Genomic DNA, 21,218 nt, shown 5'->3' on the forward strand with positions numbered 1-21,218 from the left:
GAAAGAAAATAAAAATCACATAAGGATTTATGGACCTAGATGTTGTCAGTATAAAATGGGAGAAAATATGCAAATAAAATTCTAAACACAGTGAATAAATGACCATCCCTAAGGAAATGGTTCAATACATTACGTTAGAGATACAAAATAGACTAAAAGGAATTATGAAACTTAAGAAATAAATGGTCATCAATAATGGGACAAACAGACATCATGTTCGTTTTGATGTGATACTGAGAATAATCTAATATCACATACATGGTATTCTCACCCAAAATGTTTAACCAAAATTGAATCATACTAAACAAATTGAGAGATATTCTTCATTCTAATACAATTGATATGAACTCTTAAAAAGAAGTCAATGTTGGCCAAACGCGGTGGCTCATATCTGTAATCCCAGCATTTTGGGAGGTCGAGGCAGGTGAATGGATCTCTTGAGTTCAGGAATTCAAGACTAGCCAGAGCAATATGAGGAAACCCCATCTTACCAAAAACAAAAAATTACAAAAATTAGCCTGGTGTAGGGGTGAGCCTGTAGTCCCAGCTACTTGGGAGGCTGAGGTGGTAGGATCGCTTGAGTTCAGGATGTTAAGGCTGCAGAGAGCTGTGCAACTGCACTCCAGCCTGGGCAACACAGTGAGACCCTGCCTAAAACAAACAAACAGAAAGGCAATGTCATGAAAGACAAAGCAGATTAGACAAATATTCTATATCCAAGAAGACTATAACAGTGATAACTAAATGTAATGCAGGATGCTTGATTGAATGCTATTGTAGATGGAAAACAAAGTTATAAATGGGTATAAGTGGCACAACTGAGAACATTTGCATAAGAATTGTTTTAGATAGTAGTATTCATGTTAAATTTATTAAGTGTGATCAGTTTTGTGGTTACATAGAGGATTGTCTTTATTCTTAGGAGATACTTTTTTTTTTAACTTTTATTTTAGGTTTTGAGGTACATATGCAGGTTTTTTTGATAGGTACACTCCTGTCATGGGGGTTTATTACACAGATTATTTTATCACCCAGGTACTAAGTCTAGTACCTGATAGTTATTTTTTCTGCTCTTCTCCCTCCTTCCATCCTCCTCCCTGAGGAAGGTCCCCGTGCATGTCGTTCCCTTCTTTGTGTTCGTGAGTTCTCATCATTTAGCTCCCACTTATAAGTGAGAAAGTGCGGTATTTGGTTTTCTGTTCCTGCATTAGTTTGCTAAGGATAATAGCCTCCAGCTTCATCCGTGTTTCCACAAAAGACATGAAGGAAATACATATTAAAATATTTAGGCCTCAAGTTTATTAGTGTTATCAACTCTCAAATGGTTTATTCTATTATTCTTGCAACTTTTCTGTGGGTTTAAAAGTCTTCAAAATAAAAAGAAAAATTTGAGGAAATTGGAAAATTTATTGAAAAATCACCTTGCACAAAACAAAACAAAACCGTCACTATGTTTTTACCCAATTCTAAAACTGTGGTGAGAGTGCAGAATTGGTTTCTAGTCCTTGGGAAACTACCAGGCTGTCCCTTGGGGAAATAAAAAAATGTGACTTCGTTACACCGAGAGGAGAAATAAGAGGGAGGGGGGAGCTCAGAGCTAAGCCTCTGCTTTTTCCATCTCCACCCCAACCCCTTCTGCACCACCAGCTAGATTTCTTTTTTCTTTCCTATGCTAATAAAAGTACAATGTAAATTCCAGATACATAAAATGACTACCTCTAAATGTACCTGCTTAGGTGAGTATGAAACTGATCTTGAGCCAGTCAAGTCTCTGCTATGATTTTTGAGAAAAATCAGGGTGACTGTGCCAATGAATGAGGTAAAAGGAAAGAAAGCAACAGCAAACACTGTGTCTTACAAGTGCTTAGTTGTGTTGCTATAATAATCTTCTAAAAATAATCAGTTAACAATAAATTTACTGAACTTGTACCCTATGAGAAGTGAGATAATTCATTTGGAAATTCACCAGGTTTTCTTTGAGAAAATGGATACTACATACGTATATATTTACTGACACCTGGCACGTCTGAGATCATGTATGCCAAATTTTAGCCTGGAGGTAATTTTTACCAAGAAGTTATAAACCTCTGAAAATAGAGGTTAATAGGAAAAGCTGAAACATCCTTAATGACAAGGTTGCCATGGGAACAATGTAACACTAGCATCAAATATCTGTTGCATTTAGGTCTCCATGTCTCCTTTGATAAGTTTTCCCTGAGTGAAATGAAAGCATCAGTTGACTAGCAAGGGAAGACTTTTTTTCCTATGTCATTGAATCAGGGACTTACTGTGTAACTAGGTGAGCTAGTCAGATGGGAAGAAGATAGAAAAAGAAAGAACACAGATATGCCCAAACCAATGTGAACTAGGAGGTCGCTATAACCCAGTGCATGGTGACTTAACAGTTTTAAGAAGGAACAGCAAGGCAGAGAATTAAAAAATAAACATTTGAATTATCATGGAAAAAGTAATCATGCAGTCATTTCTTTTAGAAATGGCCCAAACAACAGGCCAGGCATATTTCTAGATTTTTAAAAATGTGTTTTTAGTAATTCTACCACAGCGGTTCACAGAGTGTGGTCCACAGTGTTCCTCCAGGTGGTCAGTAGCTTGGTCTCTTGTGGGGCTGACATTTCTCATGTGAATATGTGGGCCTTCTGTTTCTGGCAACTATTAAAAATGTACTTATTTTATGTAATCAAAACCAGACATAATTTTAGGAGCATCTCATTCAAAACCTCATCATTCCTCTCGTCAATTCCACAAAAGGCTTCTGGGCATTGCAAGCAGAATGAGGGGAAAAACTGATCTAAATTGGTTTTTATTTTTACCTGATGGGAATCAGTCATTTTAGAGTAATACTAACATATTGGCATGAGTTTTTATACCTTTATCTGCATTTCATAATCTCAAGAGACATCAGGAAAAGTGAAGGGATTCAAATTTTATGGATAATAAGACTTGAAAGAGCAAAAACCAAATCGTTCCCTTCAGACACAAAACAGTGATGGCAAGATTTTCTCTTCAAGGGCAGACACACCACACAGAGTCGAAATCTAGGGCCTAACTCACCTTTAGGGATTTCCATACTTCTGGAAACTGAATAACTCTTTTATGCCTCTGTTTAGTTCTTAAATAGAAAAAAAATGGCAGTGGAGTCTTTCATCATCTATAACTGGAGGACCAATTGGTGGGTCAATTCCACCTGATAAATGTCCACTGACCAAGGAGCACTGTCATTGGCAAATTATGCTCTGCTCTGAGGAAAATGCAATCAGAATACTTGCCAGACTCAAATATGAACACGAGAGGGGAAAATATTGCATAGTGAAAAGACCATGGGCTCTGGGTTTGACTCCTGGCTATGCTCACTGGCTGTGTGTCTCTAAGCAAGCTATTGAAATTACTGACTTGCAGTTTTGTCATCTGCAGTGTGGATCAACTGATACTTAACTCACAGATACCCTGAGAATTAAGTGAAACAAGAAGTATTAAGACTTCAATACAGTTTATATAAGCATGTAGTAGAATTCTGCACTATATATGTATACACATAGTGATGTTGTAAGTTACTTCTGCATAAGTTTTCACTCATATGTAGACATCTCTCCTCTGCCATAAAAACATGCCAGAAGTCACCTCTTCATATGCTGAACCCCATTTACAGCTATTCAAAACCAACCAGTGTCAACCTACCTATGCAAGAACATCCTAATCATAAAGTAAATAATAAGGTATCTCAGACTTGCGCTAAGAAAAATGGACATAGTCACATCCTTAGAAATATCAGGCTTGAATATTGGGATTTGAATAATTCAAATACAGTAGTAAACACAGCAAAGCTTTCTTTTTCACCCAGACAAGAATAAACCTTTATATATTTAGAAACATAATCCATAGCTAATGAGCCCAATAGTTTAGAATCTGTTAAGCAGGTTTCTCTAAGAAGGAGATAGTAATATAAATAAATATACTAAACAATTGTCATTAGGGAATGCCAGTTATAACAAATCATATCGCATAGGCCCATTCCAACATTTGTATTGAAGTGAAATCATGTTAAGTGAACATCAGGTTGGGTTTTCATAGAAATGCAAGTTACAAAACAATTCACTTGAGAAGACAGTGAAGGTGGTTCTAGCTATAATCCGTAGAGCTAGTATGGGAGACCATGGGCAGACAGCATCTGCAGATGAGACTTGATTCACCTACTCATCTAGGAGGGTGATTTTTTTTTTTTTTTTTTGAGATGGAGCCTTACTCTGTTGCCCAGACTGGGGTGCAGTGGCATGATCTTGGCTCACTGCAACCTCTACCTAGGAGAGTGATTTTTAAATGATGTTTATGATCAGCCTCAGGAACAAGACTAATAAACCAGTATAGAGAGAAGGGATATTTTTCATGACCACCGGCAGGGCCATGATGGGCACAATGGATTATATCATTTAAATTAATATAGACTTTTGGTGGCAGAAGCTGCAGTTGTCCATCAAAATCTATTCTTTCATCTTCTTATAATAATGTTACTAGACTTTCCAGCCTCCCTTCAGGTAACTCGCTTCCTGCAGGTGAAACCTGAGTGAAAGTAACACGTGCCATTTCTAAGTCTGGGCCTTAAGATACTGGTTGCACACACCTTTATGCTTTTTTCCCTCTTTTCACAAGCTTCACAAGACTCAACTTGAACTATGTAAGTGAGAACAATATTCTAAGTGATGGTAGAGCAACAGCATGAAAGAAACCTGGATGTCTGCATGAACATGTGCTCCTGACCTTCCCCTCTAACCCTGCTGATTACCTAAGGTTTACTGTGAGAGAAAGGATTAATTTCTATTTTCTATAAGCAATCATATTTTTGATATCTTTTGTACAACATCTTAGTCTTACCTTAACATTCCTTCCAGTGGTAATGTTTTTAATTCATAGCACCACTGCAATTTGCTTATCTCTATTTTTGTTGTTGTTATTGTTTTGAGACAAGGTTTTTCTCTGTCACCCAGGCTGGAGTGCAATGGCATGTCCATGGCTCATTGCAGCCTCAACTTCCGGGGTTCAAGTGATTCTCCCATCTTAGCTTCCCAAGTAGCTGAGACCCTCCCATCTCAGGCTCCCGACAGACACATGCCTCCACATCCAGGTGTAGAGATGGGGCTCTCGCTCTGTTACCCAGGCTGGTCTCAAACTCATGGGCTCAAGTGATTCTCCCGCTTCGGCCTTCCGAAGTGCTGGGATTACAGGCGTGAACCACTGTACCTGGACTCTTATTTCTGGTTTTGATAGGATATGGGCACCTCTATAGGTAGTGCAAAAATAGGAAAAGCATTACTTTGGGAAGCCCATTTTAGTGACTGCACTTCTGCCTTCTGTAACTGGAAAATAATGTGCCTCAAATCAAGTGGTACTTCTGAATGAATGTCTGGTATGATGGAATCAAGAGCGTGTGTGCATGACATTGAGTGGCTGGTATTGTTTACATCTTGGAAGACAGGAAGAGTTCACCATGAGCTTGACAAATTAGGGAAATTGGCAGAAATAACTAGGGGAAAATAAAATAAAGCAAGGGTAAGATATGACATTCAGAAGCCAGAAGCAAAAGGCAGATTAAAGATAGCTTCTGTCTGCTTCAGCGTGACTACAACAGAAAGTCTGGAGGGATTGCAAACCTAAGATGAATACCAGTCAGCAAAACAGTGCTGTTATTTAAAAGCCTAACATGGTAATATATTAAAATAAATATGACATACCAAGCCCGGGAAGTAAGAGTTCGTCTCTACGGCACTGGTGAAGACCTTATTAATGAATAGTGTCTAGTTTTGTTCTCAACACTTTAGGGGAATGTGGCAAACTGGAGAGAGTCCAACAAAGAGCAACAAAAATGATAAAAGGGTAAGAAAATAAAGGCTGAGAGGAAAGGTTAATAACTAGGATTGTTTAGCCTGAAGGAGTGAGAAGGCTGGAGGGTGACTTAAAATCTGTTTAAATACATGCCTGGCCATTGATAATGAGCATGCTGACTAGCTGTTCCTCATGGACCTAATGAGAGAGTGAGGAAGGCAGATTTATGCTACAGCCTTAGATTTCTGTTTGTTATAAAGAAACATTTTTGGGGGGGAGAAAAAAATGTTTTACACAGAAGCATCATATGAAGAGAATTGATGCAATTACTTTTCTTCAAGGTGTCTAAGACAGCAACACAATGAGCATTTACCTGGCCTTAGAGTCAGGGAGCTGAGTCAGCCACAGAGTTTAGTTAGCCACTTTTACTTTCAGAAGGGATAAATGAAAAAATGTTTAATGGATATAGTTTATAAGGCTGCTGCCACAGGGGGAAATCCATTTTTATAGTCATTAAACTCATTCTTCTTGGATCTCCACTTTCAACTTCAGTTTTGTATTTGTGATTCAGGTAGAAAAGAAAACAGAGGAGGGTAATTTGGATTTTAATCTCTGCTCTCTCTTTTGCCCTGGGTAAGACAGGAATCTTTAATAGCGCCCAACGTTCAACCAAAATATTGGTTTTTGCCCTGAGGCCAGTTCTACTCTAGAGCAGCAGATCTCAAAATGTGGTCCACAAAACCCCTGGGTGTAGCTGAGACATTTGCAGGAGTCTGCAAGGTCAGATCTATTTTTAGATAAACACTAACCTTTTTTTCTGTGGTTTCCACTGTAATAATTCTTGCACTGATGAAGTAAAAGCAACAGAGTATAAAATTGCTGGTGTCTTATTAGGAATTAAGGCAGTAGCATCAAATCATAATAGTCATCATACTCTTCACAGATAGGTTCTTGCTGAAAAAAAAAAAAAAGTGGTTATTTCACCAAAAAATGGTGTTGAAGCAGCAGTAAGAATTACTAATTTCCTTAAGTCTCTACCTCTTATTATACTTCCTTCTAATTTTTTTTGTGGGCAAAATGGGAAGTATGAAAAAGAAATTCTGCTGCACAAGGACGCATGATGATTGACTCAGGGAAAAGCACGTGGATGATGGAGTCGTGACCTGAACTAGCTGCAGTTTCCATGGAACATCATTTTTACTTAAAAGAATGATTGGCTGACAAACTTGGCTACTTGACAGATGTTTTCTCAAAGATGAACTAGGTAAACTTCTCATGTCAAGGAAATAATACACTATCTGTTGACAATGATAAAATCTGAGCTTTCAAGGAAAAATTAGAATTTGGGAAGAATGGGATTTTGGACAGTTTCCCAATACTTAAATATTTTTCTAATGACATGGCTGGGGACACTCATAAATGTAATTTTTTTTTATTGTGTAAAGAAAGGTGTCAAGATTTGGAAAATCTGTATTACTCAATGAGTCAATATTTTAAACATCACAAATTTATGATGTTACAAAATTATACATGGGTAAAAGGCACATTCAAAATGCAAGTTAGTCAAAAGTTTTTAATATTAGAGTTGGAAAAGTTCACCATACGGTTTCAAATTGCACATTGACACTAACTGTAAGACACTAACATGTGACAAATTATGGTAAATCTCAAAGAAGAATAGAAGCAATTATCTGAAAAGGCTATTAAAATATATCTTCCTTTTCCAACAACATGTCAGCATGAGGCCAGATTTTCTTTATGTAGTTCAAAACAATATATTGCAAGAGATTAAATGCAAAAGTAGAAATTGCTGCTTTTCAAAAAAGTGTTTTCATTCTGGAAAAAAATTTAATAAAAATATGTTGCTTATATTCCCATGTTACAGTTTTTTATTGCAATTTATATAAATATGTTTTTAAATTCTCAATTTTCAGCTCCAATATAGTAAATATTGACAGATATAACTCACATAACCAAAGCTCTTTGGACTCATTAATACATTTTTAGCATAAGGAATACCTGAGACCAAAAAGCTTGAGAACTGCTGACTTAGACATTTACTTTATGTCTCATGGTTCTCTAAGTTATATTATTGGACTATTACTCTCAAGTAGTTTTTTGTTGAGCTAGTATCTTTCCTGTATAACTATTTATTGGTAATAGGAGTTATGTTAACTGCTTGGATCATTTTTTCACTGACACTTTATGGCATAGGCACTAACTGTACCGTAGCCTCTGGATAAGCAGGTACTTGGCAAACGCAAAGGTAGTCATCTTCCCAGGTGTGTACAGATACAGAATGTCCAGACAGAAAATAAATGTAAACTCATTTACTGGATACTCTGCTTATCCATGATACTCAGCTGACTGCAGCCATCCTCTTTTAAGCACTATGGGATTCCAAGGCATGCCACATTCCTGTGAGCCTATCACGCCATCATGGAGTTTCTGAGGTTGCATAGCAGTCTCAGAATGACCCACATGTTATCCACAGGCAAACTTAGCAAAGCCAACTATTTCACAGATGGAGAGGATCAAATTCCCTAGTTATTTACAGATCCTCCAGGTTATACTAGGTGCCGTATAAAAACCAGATTGGATTTTTGTTCCACAGTTGACCAAATTTCTACGTTTCTTTTTCTCTTGTATCTGTAGAAATTTGCTGAGTTAATATAAGACTGGCATCTGGATGAAGATGACTTCAAAATATTTGGGGGCCTGATTTTGAACTTTGAGCTTAGGCAGAGAGTTCTTTGTTTTAATTATTCAATGAAAATGTCTTTCCAATTATTTTCCAATATTTGATAATAGTAGTTGTAGTAGGACAGTTTTCCTAGGAAACAGATTCTGAGATGGAAAGTTGCATGCAAATGCTTTATTTCTAGGAACAATATCCCTTACAGTAAACAAGACAGGATTGATCAGAGGGAAAAATTACAAGAGAGGCCTCAACCAATTCCACAAGGATCTCTGGAGCTGGGATGACCCTTTAGAATTGCTTTGAACTGAGAAAAGAGGTTCAGGCCACCAAATCCTGAATTTATCAGTAACTGAATTTAGGTTACCTCTGTCTGGGAAGGAGACTGTAAACTTTTGTGAGGCCAGAGAGGGACTCAGCCATAGGGTCAGTAAGTAACATCCCTGGCATCAAGAGAATGAGTGCTTTAGTCGTGAAGGAGCTGAGTGACATACACAGGTGCAATGGACATTATGTATTCTGCTTCATTTTCCATTACAAGAAAATTAAATGGTCTAACCCAAAACTATATTTCCTTGGAATGTTTTCCATGGAATGTAATATCGATTTTTATTTACTCTAGCAATAAGAAAAAATATATTAAAAACAAAGAAGAAATTTTAAAAAGGTCCCCTAGAAAAACAACTCTGAAATTGAAGCAAAGACCAACTTGACCCATTGATTCGAGGATGCTAAAATGGGAAATCATTTACTTTTTGAGATTGGCTAGATAACGTTCAAATTTTAGCTCCCCAAATTTCTACTGATACTGTGACGTTATTAAGATTCAACAAACCAGATTGACTGACTCATTTTTTAATATTTTTTCAGGACCTGTAATCAAGGGCCACTATTATGGAAAAAGACAACATATAAAGAATAGAAAGTTAGAACTAGAGGAGACTATCTACCTCAGCCTCCTTATTTTACAGATAAGAGTTATTTATTGAGTGTACTTATTATTTCCAATGTTGAGTTATTAAATTACATATATCCTTTCTTTTCCTCACACTTCTGCAAGATGGTTATTATGTTCATTTTACAAATGAGAAAACAGAAACTCACAGAGCTCAGGATATATTCCCAGGTCACAAAGCCAAAAAAAGCCAAGCTGGAATCAATAGCCAGGTCTGTGTGATTTGACCCTTTAACCTACACTTAAAATTGAAGTGTACTACTTAGGCAGATAACCCTAAGGTATTATCTCAGGAAGAGTGCTGTTATCCCATCTCTAAATTAAGAGCATAAATGTACCAGCAACTTGACTTTGCCATCTGATTGGATGTTTTTGTGGGTCATTGAATGACTTTTGAATTATAGATTCAGATATACTTATAATTGCAAATGTCCTCTTACCTCTCTTATCTAAAGTGCTGTCATAAGTCATAGCCAAATAAAAAGTTTGCTCTAGAGTAAGAGTAATCTTGGTGGGTCTAATGCTTCTTTTGGCACCAAACATTTTAAAGAACCCGGGAAACCCTGACAAAACAAATTTGCTTGCTTTTTTCTGTTTGTTTGCTTCGCCTTTCTGTAGTCACTGCAATTGTTTTATTTTCACTAAACCCATTGCTGTGACTGTATAATGTGATCGTTTCCTCTTTCTTGCTCATTTATGCCTGTTTTGCTGCAACTTTAAAAAAAATTGAATTCAATTATATAAACAGAAAATGATATTGTATACACATTTTAATTGAAACATATTATTCTAAAGTGTATTATACACACAGAAGGGCACATATACCACACATGTACAGTTTTAGGAATTTAATTTTCACAACTGGAACATATCTGTGTACCCAGACTTTGTATTATTTTTCATGAGATGTCTTCTGTATCAGCAGTATTTGGCTTAGACGGGCAAAGGTCACATAATGTGATTTGTCTTGTCTTCTTCCCCTACTTTCCACCTCTGGGTAGAAGTATATGGCCAATAACCTCAGGTTTTATAAAGAGATGAGCAAAGAGTCCTCTTTGACTTTGTAAAGGTGGGAAAAGTTAAGAATAAAAAGGTAAATTGGGACTGATGGAAGAACTTCAAAATTCCAGGGTGCAAATATATTGTCAGGGAAAAGACTTAAAAGAGAAAGAGTTGGGAGAAAATTGTGTTAATCTGTTTTGGTAGTACTCCAAAAAGTAATTTTGGAAAGAATAAAAATGTGAGAGATACTGCAGAAATGGAAGCAATACAACATGTCAACTACTGGCCATGAAGTGCAGAGAAGAGTAAGGAGGCAAGGACTGCTCTGAAGTTTTCATCTTGGGTATCGAGGAAAATATGAGTACCACTGAAATGAAATGTGAGCTGGAGGAGGGTGGTACTGGAAAGAATGCAGGGGAAAATTTTAAGACACTGCAGTGTCAGAAATGTCCATTGCTTTACAAAGAACAAAAACAGGAGGGCTGGAAAACCGTCATTGGATTTAGTTACCGGAGCAGAAAGCAGATCCCAAGGAGTGAGTAGGTGGTAAGAAAGTGGAAACAATAAATGTGAACTACCCTTTCCTTTCAACAAATTTTACAAGAAAAAAAAAAGAGAGAGAGAGAGAGACAACATCATAAAACCAGGGAGTGCTTGGATAAAGGAAAAACTTGCTATGAGGATATGTAGAAAAAGGATGTGATAAAGCCTTAGCAAAAAAGAGGGAAGGCACTAGTGAAAGGCACAAGTGAAAGGCTTAACATGAGAGAGGAGGGCACTTTCTATGAGATCACAGGGAAAGTTCAGCTTTTACGTAGAAGGAAAAGGGAGAAATCAAGCATTGGCCTTTACTTTCTCTATGGACTGGGAGATCATATCACATAAGAAATTGAGGGTAAGAAGAAATCTTGGAATTGACACTATGGGGGGATACAAAAGGCTGTAAATCAGCAATGAGAACAAATGCTATCAAGCAGGAAGGAGGGCCCAGCTGATTTTAGGCAGCTCAGAACTGTAGTGGAACCAGTCAACCTGGCTTTGTGACTTTCATCAGCAATGTTTGGCAGCTTGGGACTGTGGGCTGAGAAGGCAGATGATGTTATTTACCCATTCTTGTGGATTGGAATGGCAGCTCTGGGGAAAGAGAGTGTAAAAATCTAATAAAGTGGCTGACCCTAGTGTCAAGGCTGGTTAGGCAAGCAAATGAGGCCAGAAGAGGGGCTGATGAACTGAGACAATAGTGAACTACCAAGGGATGGGGAGGGGGTAAAGAGACCGAGAAACAGATTTCATTAGAAGTGAGCAGATGAGAGACTTCTAATGATAGGAGTTTGTACTCAGAGTTTATTGTAGCTTCAATTCAGATCATTTTAGAAGATAAACAAAATGGACAAAAATGATAATACTAAGGTCTGACGATTTGAGGTGGGGGTGGTTTTACCAAAGTTTGTTGTTGTTTGTTTGTTTTAAAGCCAATATTGTATAAACCTGTACAAAGACAATCACAAGAATGTTATATCTAATAAGTCTGACAATTACCGTCTGCACCAATCTTCAAATTTATAAATGAGTTTTACAAGTTGTGAGTCCACTTTCATAAACAAGAATTCCCTTAATCCTGCAACAAACTATGTCACTTTCCTTTTGAAAATATTAAAACTGTAGATCAGAAAAGATTAATGATTTATCTGAGGTCACAAAGAGAGTGTATTGGTCCATTTACATGCTGCTATAAAGACTGGGTAATTTACAAAAGAAAGAGATTTAATTGACTCACAGGTCAGCATGGCTGGGGAGGTCTCAGGAAACCTACAGTCATGGTGGAAGGTGAGGGGGAAGCAAGGCATCTTCTTCACAAGGCAGCAGGAAGGAGAAGTGCTGAGCAATGCGGAAAGAGTCCCTTACAAAACCATCAGATCTCGTGAGAACTCACTATCATAAGAACAGCATGGATGAAACTGCACTGCCTCCATGATTCAGTTACCTCCACCTGATCTCTCCCTTGACACAAGGGAATTATGGGGATTACCATTCAAGGTGACATTTGGGTGGGGACACAGAGCCAAACCATATCAGAGAGTAAAAGCAAAGGCAGAAGGGGAAACCCTGGCCAAGACATCTGACTCCAAGGCCAGAATTTCTTTAAGTTTGTTGTCCTGTATCAAAGTTAGGGTTGTGTTATCTGCCTTTGCTTTATAATGCTTCAGTAGTTTCTTTAATGCTTAGAACCTGTAGACATGAGCTAATTTACACAGCTGGATTTTTCCTAGTTCAAAAATGAATACGTGTTCAATTATACTCTCAAATTTTGTAAATATCACTGTTAGTTTGTACTTGATAAACGGAGGCAGCATTCATTTTCAGGCATGATTATTTGAGTACATAAAATTCATCATAAAATTACTTGAAGGCACAGAAAATAAGAATTGAAAGATATTTATGTATTATGTTATTGACCGGACTGACGTTAATATAGTAGACACAATATAGATACCACTCTTGTTTTTTTTTTTGTTTTTTTTTTTCTCATTTAGGGGCAGGGCGAGAATGCATGGCAAGAAGAAATCTGTGTATCTCCACCTGTCAGTGTGGTAGCAGATTATAGAAGAGAGTGAAAATTTGTACCTGTTTTATGCTGGAATATAAGTTTTCTTTTGACCACTCAGTTTGAGCTGCCTGTCCACAAAATGGAGGGTCAATCTGGAGACAGTCATGGACATGATAGGCTATGGTGAGAGATATATTGTCTTGATGTTCTGTGGTTCAGGTCTTGAGTGTTCTGACTTTATTCAGTAGCTTTTTTTTCTGTTTTAGAGGACATTGCATTTAAACTATGCTCAACTGCCTTTTTATATCAATAACCACAAAACTGGAGACAATTGCTATCCTATTGTGGGCACCAATTGATTGTCACATATCACAGTGATAATATATGACACTAATGGTTGACCATTTTAAAAGAGTGATTTAGAACAAACAACTTCCCAAATGTCATCATAACCTGGGTGTACAGAAAGGTTCAGAGGGTAAAAAGCAGAAAATGTTGGTAATATGTAGAATTTCCTGGGTCATGGTGATATCTGATAAATTATCCTGAATAATGAGAATATTAACACCAGCTCTTTCTTTTGCTCCCTCTTACATATCACTCTAGCTAATATTTCTTCCTTTCTGCTGGATAGTGAAAAAATTGCTTTGCTAAACATCATATTTCAATGTTGCCAGCTTTTCATTTGGTGAATTTGTCAATAGCACAGATCAAGAACAAGAACAGTCAAATTACTGTTAATTAAATCTCAGAGGGACATCTTTAAGTTCTTGGTGTTGTACTTCCACTGTTGACAGCTTTTATTATCTAAAACATTTAATATTATAAAGGTACGTAAAGCCTAGAGGAATTAATACAAATAAAATGTGATGAAGGACCACAGGAAACACAGAAATACATATATATGAATGTGAGGCATGAGACAGGGGAGAGTCAAATAAAATGTAAAGAGTGACTGGTAACCATCTGAGCCAAAGTAGTAACTAACCAGATATGACTTGATGATGCATTTTATGTAAAATTGAATGTCTAGTATTCATCAGCAGTTTAGGAAATCTTATATACTTTAAGACACTTGTCATTATTATTTATTCACACTCATGGAAGTAAAGAGTGGTAAATTTGCTCTTCAGTGAACTTTCAATTTCTTCTCTTGAATTAACTTTCATATTCCATTGAGTTTTCTGTGTTTGCCTGAGTGAGAAAATCTGAAGTGGACAAATTATTCCCACTGAATTGGAATAAGTAAAAGACACATCAAACTTAATTGGGAATTGGTCTCACTTCTCTGGGCCTCCCTTATTGATAGAGAACATTGGACTTGTTAATCTCTGCCCTTCTAACATCAAAGCTCGTTGACATTTTATTCCAATCCTCCTCATTCAATCCACGTGACAATGTGAATGAGCAATTTCTTAAAAGCCAAGATGTAGAGGGTTTCAACATCAGCAGTTTGGTCTATTTGGGGTACCTGCCTGGATGAAACCATCAAAATTGTCCTGATTTAAATTTATTTTTAAATAAATTGAAGCTCTATTCAATGGTAATAGTCTTTGAAGCTCTCAAAATACATCTGTTTTATAGTTTCTGGGTTCATCTGCCTCATCTGTAAAGTTGGAGTTTTGTGTTAGATGATATCCAAATCTCCTTCTAGTTCTAAAATGTCCATGAGCCTTGAAAACAGTTCTTTCTTCTTTTTAAATGATGATTTCAATCACACTCAATTTTGTGCTTTTCCTCCCTTTAAACGAGAGAATTACGTGAGTTAAGATTTAGAGTTTTGTGACATGATACTTTTAGTCAGCCATCAACTTATTTTTGATTGCTTAATTGTGTCATGATAGATACCAAACAACTGAATCTTTTTCATGCTGCTTTTCTGCTGGATATTTTGATAACCTGTAATTAGTTTTAGAACCAATGTAAACAGTAAAAACTGGAAAAAAAAGTAAAATTAGTTAAATAATAATATATATCATGGTAGGTTTTTAATGAAGTCTCTTTTCAATTTAAAGCTAAAGAAAATAATTTTGAAAAATAAACATTTGAGAAAATAACTACTGTGTGGTCATGTGTTTATATTATATTAATAATGAAGCATGTATAATCTCAGTATTAGTTTATGGGTCTATTTGCTTAATGACACATATGAGATGATAGTTAAATGGCAGCTTTGAATTGTGTTTTCTTTCATTGGCATTGCTTTAGGGTACTTGTCTTTTTTAACAATTCTGATGCTCACAATAATTAGTTAGGAGCAAAGTCTCCTGGAAAGGGTGAGTACCAATGGAAAAAAAAGATAATATTTTCTAAGAATTTCTGGGAAGTACTATGCTAATTAGGATATTCATTTAACAATATAGTGATAGAGTGAAGTTAATGCTATACATCACATTGAAGAAAAAAATAAAATTAATATTATTATTTAAATAACGTATTCAGCCTAAGTGAACATTCTTGAAAATTTTAAGGTGTTTATTGATTCTTAAATTTTAAGAATTAGACAAAATTTGAATTTAAAAAATGTTTTTTCAAAGATTCTGCATTACTGCTTAGTTTATATTAACTTCTTTAAGTTTGTAATCAAGTATTTCTAAGTGCATAGCTATTGGTATACTATACACTTTTCTTCTTCTTTTAGTTTGTTAAGGTGTACTTTAAGTTCAAATACTATGATTTAGGTTTTAAAGACAGCAGTTAAATTATAGTTACAATTAAAATTTCCAAACGGTTTTACTATAGCCTTAGAGTGGTAGGTTAGTATGTATGTACTTTTTCTGAGAAATTGTAGCTAAACTCATTAAACACTTGCACAGGTATTCATTTTTACACAGTAATACATACATATATGACATATGTACACACATACATTGTACTTGAGTTTTTAGGACTATATTATTTATTTGGAAACTACAAAATATACTAAAAACACCTATTTATGACTATAAAGAATGTACTTTAATAAGTACTAATATAATATAAAAGTGCTGTAAAATAGGTCGGGCATGCAATCACAGCTATAACGCTCTAAAATAGGCTCACGCTGGTAATCCCAGCACTTTGGGAGGCTGAGGCAAGTGAATCACTTCAGTTCAGGAGTTTGAGACCAGACTGGCCAACATGGCAAAACCCCGTCTCTGCTAAAAATAGATGCCTGTAATCCCAGCTACTCAGGAGGCTGAGGCAGGAGAATCACTTGGGCCCAGGAGGCGGAGTTTGCAGTGAGCTGAGATTACGCCACTGCACTCCAGCCTAGGGGACAGGATGAGACTCTGTCTCAAAAAAAAAAAAAAAACAAAAAACTATAAACTGTTCAAGCATGTACATGTTTCATATATATGCTTTAGTAATCAGTCTGGAAATATATATACTTACTTATAACACAGTAAATGTCAATTTTCAGATTTTTTTTAACTTTACTATATTTGTTATCTTAAACTGAATGACATTTCAACATAGTTCACTGCACTGAAAATATAAACTAGTTGGTGCCATGGTGCCATCAGTTTCAATTTAGCAATTATGATGTTGCTTCAGCTAGCAGCAAACTTCTAATGGTCAAAGCATCAATTTTGTCCTTTTAATTTATTAAAATGAAATGCTCCGAAAAGACGTTAAATGAAGATGAGCCCTGGGGTGCATATTCAGCACTTTGTGGAGTCTTATAAATGACATATGAGGTAGTCAATGATTTTTACTTAGCAATATTTCATTTTTGTATGATTGCTAATAACTGAGTATTTACTTCAATATCGTTATGTAGTGGTAGATGGTGTACCTGTGTATGATACAAAAAGCTCTAAATATGAGAAGCTTCTGAAAATTTGACTTATCTCAATTTCACATTCTTTTGTGTTCAGTTTGTGGTGCCTGGTTTCTGTGTGAAATGATTTCTAAGCTTTCAAATGAAAGCAGTTAAGAAACAAAATATTTACACCCTTCTAACTTGTGCTTCCTGTATAGCTAGATACAATACAGATGCTAAGTCACTGGTCTGAAAGAGCTTCCACAAATCTATAATAAAATAATTAAATTAGTGAGCTGTGTTTAGATCAGAGACCCTTGGTTGCCAACTCCTAAGAACTCAGGGAATTCAGAACCACAGAAGGATCATTTGGACTCCATTTGGCAGAGACGTCAGAAACTCACTGCTCTTGGGAACATCCTTTTCCAATAACATTTATAGCTCTAGATGGAAGCGAAAAGCACCATATGTTAAGAGTTTCCTGCAAAGCTTCCTGGTAAGAGAGGAAATAAATTCAACTTGTCACATCTGCTCGTGGGCCAGTCAAGTAGGATTTTATCACAGCCTTAAGTGGTTTACAAAACCGTCCTGTTATCGACTGAAGGGCTTTGCATTTTAGGTCTCCTTATACTGATATTCATAACCTAAATCATTAAACTATTTTTCTTCTTTGGACTTTAGCAGCATGCATCATCATTTGCTTTTAAGCAAGAAGAATTATTGAAAGCAATTTGACTAAAAATCACATTCCCATAGCATAGTCTCCATAGCCCTCCATGGCTTAACTGCTAGAATGCCTACGGGTCTCAATCCTACCTCAGTTTCGACCCGTGGGTCCTTATATTTTGCATAATTTAAGATGGGAACTGCATTTAATCAGGCTAAATTGATTATCCACCATTCCAAAAAGTCCCGATTGGCTTAAACCGTGGCAAAGACCCATAGGGTCAGAAAAGATTTTTCTGCCAGAGGTATAGATAATCATAGGAAAGATGTTAAAACTTGCATTGTGAGCCACAAGTTTTCCCCTAAAGTGATCCATCTTTTTACCCTCACGCTTAAAAAACAATGTTAGAGTCACTATGGGCATTTCAGTTCTCTATCATAAGCAAAATCCTTTTCAGTTTCCAAGTCTACTGAAGATGTAGTGCCGTATGTAAGCACTACCTTTTCCTAATTAAGCACAAGTTAAATTGATAGCAGTTGTTCCAAACTAAAAATAAGTTCTCAGTTTGCCAACTCACAATTTTACATTCATGTTTTGCAATGAGGGACTAATCAAACCTACTAATTAATGTTTAAAATCATTTTAAAAGTTAAAGATGATTTATGTTAAAGTAACAATTGCAATCTTTAGATACGCCTAATTCTTTAAGTAATTATTATATAGTAGGGGAATGTAACAGAATTTCAGAGTGCCGTACTATGATAAAATTTTCAGCATTTGTTTATATGTTTACATATACATATCACTCGTACAGGTGAATTATAAAGACATATACGGATTTAAATAAATCAGAATGAAGGAAAATTATTAAGAATATTAAGAGAAAAAAATTGACATACCAACCTTATAAATTTTTAAAAAAATAGACTGTGGAATATACTATGAGTTTTCTAGTAGCCAAAACAGAACAATTGAATGATTCTCATTATTTTCATTGCTAGAAAACACTATCAAAAAGATTTTGCCACCACTGAGGTCTAAGAGAATCCTCATGGAATGCTGAATGATGGAGTCAACTACATGTCAATATCATTTCCACCTCTCACCTCCAAAAGCATAAAGGCATTGGCATGCTTCATGGAAATATTTCCTGCACTATCAATCAGTGTAACTTTGAACTTAAAGTGTACTTTAATAATAATAATAATTTTAAAAAACACAAACAAAAACAATTCTACCAGTGTTGCTGCATTGCACAATTCCGAGGGCACTGTTCATACAGGTAGTACTGAAACAGGAAGTAAAAACATCAATTGTAATAGAAGAATGATGCTAGTTTCATAAATATGGCAACAAGGAATACAAAATCTGTGATAAACCCTTTCTACAATAACCACGGTACTTTCTACTACCAGTCTTTGACACAAATATTTATTATAAAAGAGAGTCAGAATGGTAATTATGTACCTATGCTTGCTATGCTCCTTACGGATCAGCCTGAAACTGCCCCCTTCTTGATCTGTTTTTCCCTTCAGTATTTAGTAATAGAACCTACAAACTTTATTTCTCATCATCTTTTACAGCTAAGTTTGGCCTTTCAGATCAAGATGATGGATGCAGAAGTGACACATGCCACTTTTCAATTATCTCTTTAAATGTACTTGCCATGAACTCTTTCTTCCCCCCCTTCCTGCTGGTTAAGAAATAGCGATTCGGCCGGGCGCGGTGGCTCAAGCCTGTAATCCCAGCACTTTGGGAGGCCGAGACGGGCGGATCACGAGGTCAGGAGATCGAGACCATCCTGGCTAACACGGTGAAACCCCGTCTCTACTAAAATATACAAAAAATTAGCCGGGCGAGATGGCGGGCGCCTGTAGTCCCAGCTACTCGGGAGGCTGAGGCGAGAGAATGGCGTAAACCCGGGAGGCGGAGCTTGCAGTGAGCTGAGATCCGGCCACTGCACTCCAGCCTGGGCGGCAGAGCGAGACTCCGTCTCAAAAAAAAAAAAAAAAAAAAAAAAAAAAAAAGAAATAGTGATTCCTGGAAAAACTTTGGAAGTCATGTTTTGAGAATAGTAGAGTTGTCTCACCAATCATGCTTTTCTCACCTCTGAACTGTTATGTGAGAGAGAAATAACACCTATTTTGTTTAACAACCTGTCTTTTGTGTATGTATTTTAAAATAAACCTCTTAATCTAACATCAATGTTATCATCATTTGTGTTTACATTCCCACAGCTTTGGACTATAGAATAGTAAAGAAAAAAAATGGAAATAGAGAGAGAGAGAAACAGAGGGAAGAAGGAAGAGAAGGAGGGAAGAAAGAAGGAAAAGGAAAAGGATGTTTCTATTTTAATCAGATGGCCAGAGAATCACTCAATCATCCCACGAGTCTGAATGTTTCACTAGTAGCAATAATAGAATATTAGAATAACATTACATTTGGCCCAGCTTCACCAGCATTCAAATTTTGATCCCAACCATTCCCTGCTTTGTGACCTTAGACCAGAGACTACAACTTTTCTGCCATAGTGTGATTTTGAAATTTTTAAAAAAGCTAATTACTTACTGTATGCTGGGTCCTAGTCTAAGTGCTTTACATGTATTATTTAATTTAATCTTTTTTGCAATGCTATACATGAGAAACGAATACTGTTCTTATCTTATAGCTGAAAAAATGGAGGCAAGGAAAGTTAAAACAACTTGCCCAAAGTCTGAAACTGGTAGATGGTGGAGCAGGCTTTTGGCATTAATTTCCTTGGTGTTTAAGAGACAGTGTCTTTCTAAATGTGATAATCTTTAAAATACTTAGTGCCATGCTTGGCTGTGATTATGTCTGTATAATTCTTGTTTAATAGCGTTTTTCTGTTATAAAAAGTTGTACTTATAAATCATAATTATATTAGAAAATGCACAATAGCACAAAAAGCAAATAAAAGTCATTCACTCTGCCTTCACGCATAATCATTGCTAACATATGCACATAGACTTATCTTTTAGTATCAGAGTGTTCTTTATTGCTTCTATCACTTCCCCACATGTAGCCCAAGTGTCAGCCTTTATGCCCACCCCTGACCGATCTCACCTGCTCTGATTTGTAACATGTGGCATGAGAAAGGATATTTCTTGTTGCTAAGTTGGTCTAAGTACTTGTTCTTCAGCATCATATACTTCTTCAGCTATTTCAGCTTTACAGTAGGCTTGCTTCTCAATTGAGGCTGTCTCCATTGGAACTCTGGGACCCAGTCTCTCTAGAATATTGCTCCCATCCTCAAACATGGTGACTGGTAGGGGGATATAAGGTAGGTTACACTTTTCTTTACTTTTTGTCCATTTACTTTTCACAGCGTCTTAACTCAAGTCTCTGTCTGCATATTTGACTTTTTAATATGCTTGGGTAACTAATGGAATTACAATAAAAGGAAGAACACTGTAAGCATGTTTATTCAATTTGATTTTCTCATAATTTAAGAGAAAGGCAACCAAGAAGTTAATCTCATTCTAGGCTTCCTGGGAACTCTACACTTTCTGATCTTCCTCTCCGAAACTCAGGCCTCTGTGTGGAAATGTAAAGGCAAAATGGGGATATTATCATTACTTTACTTATGGAATATTGTATGTATTAAATAAGATGTATACACTTAGTGTCTGATATACAGTGGGTGCTAAGTAAATGCTATTAATATTGTTGCTATTGAGGAGGCAGACTGTAAGTAAACTAGCTTCCTGAATTATGCAGTCACCTCTTTAACACTGGAAAAATCACTTC

This window comes from Trachypithecus francoisi, unplaced genomic scaffold (assembly GCF_009764315.1).
Source record: "Trachypithecus francoisi isolate TF-2019V2 unplaced genomic scaffold, Tfra_2.0 Lachesis_group12, whole genome shotgun sequence".
In the NCBI taxonomy this organism is placed as follows: Eukaryota; Metazoa; Chordata; class Mammalia; order Primates; family Cercopithecidae; genus Trachypithecus; species Trachypithecus francoisi.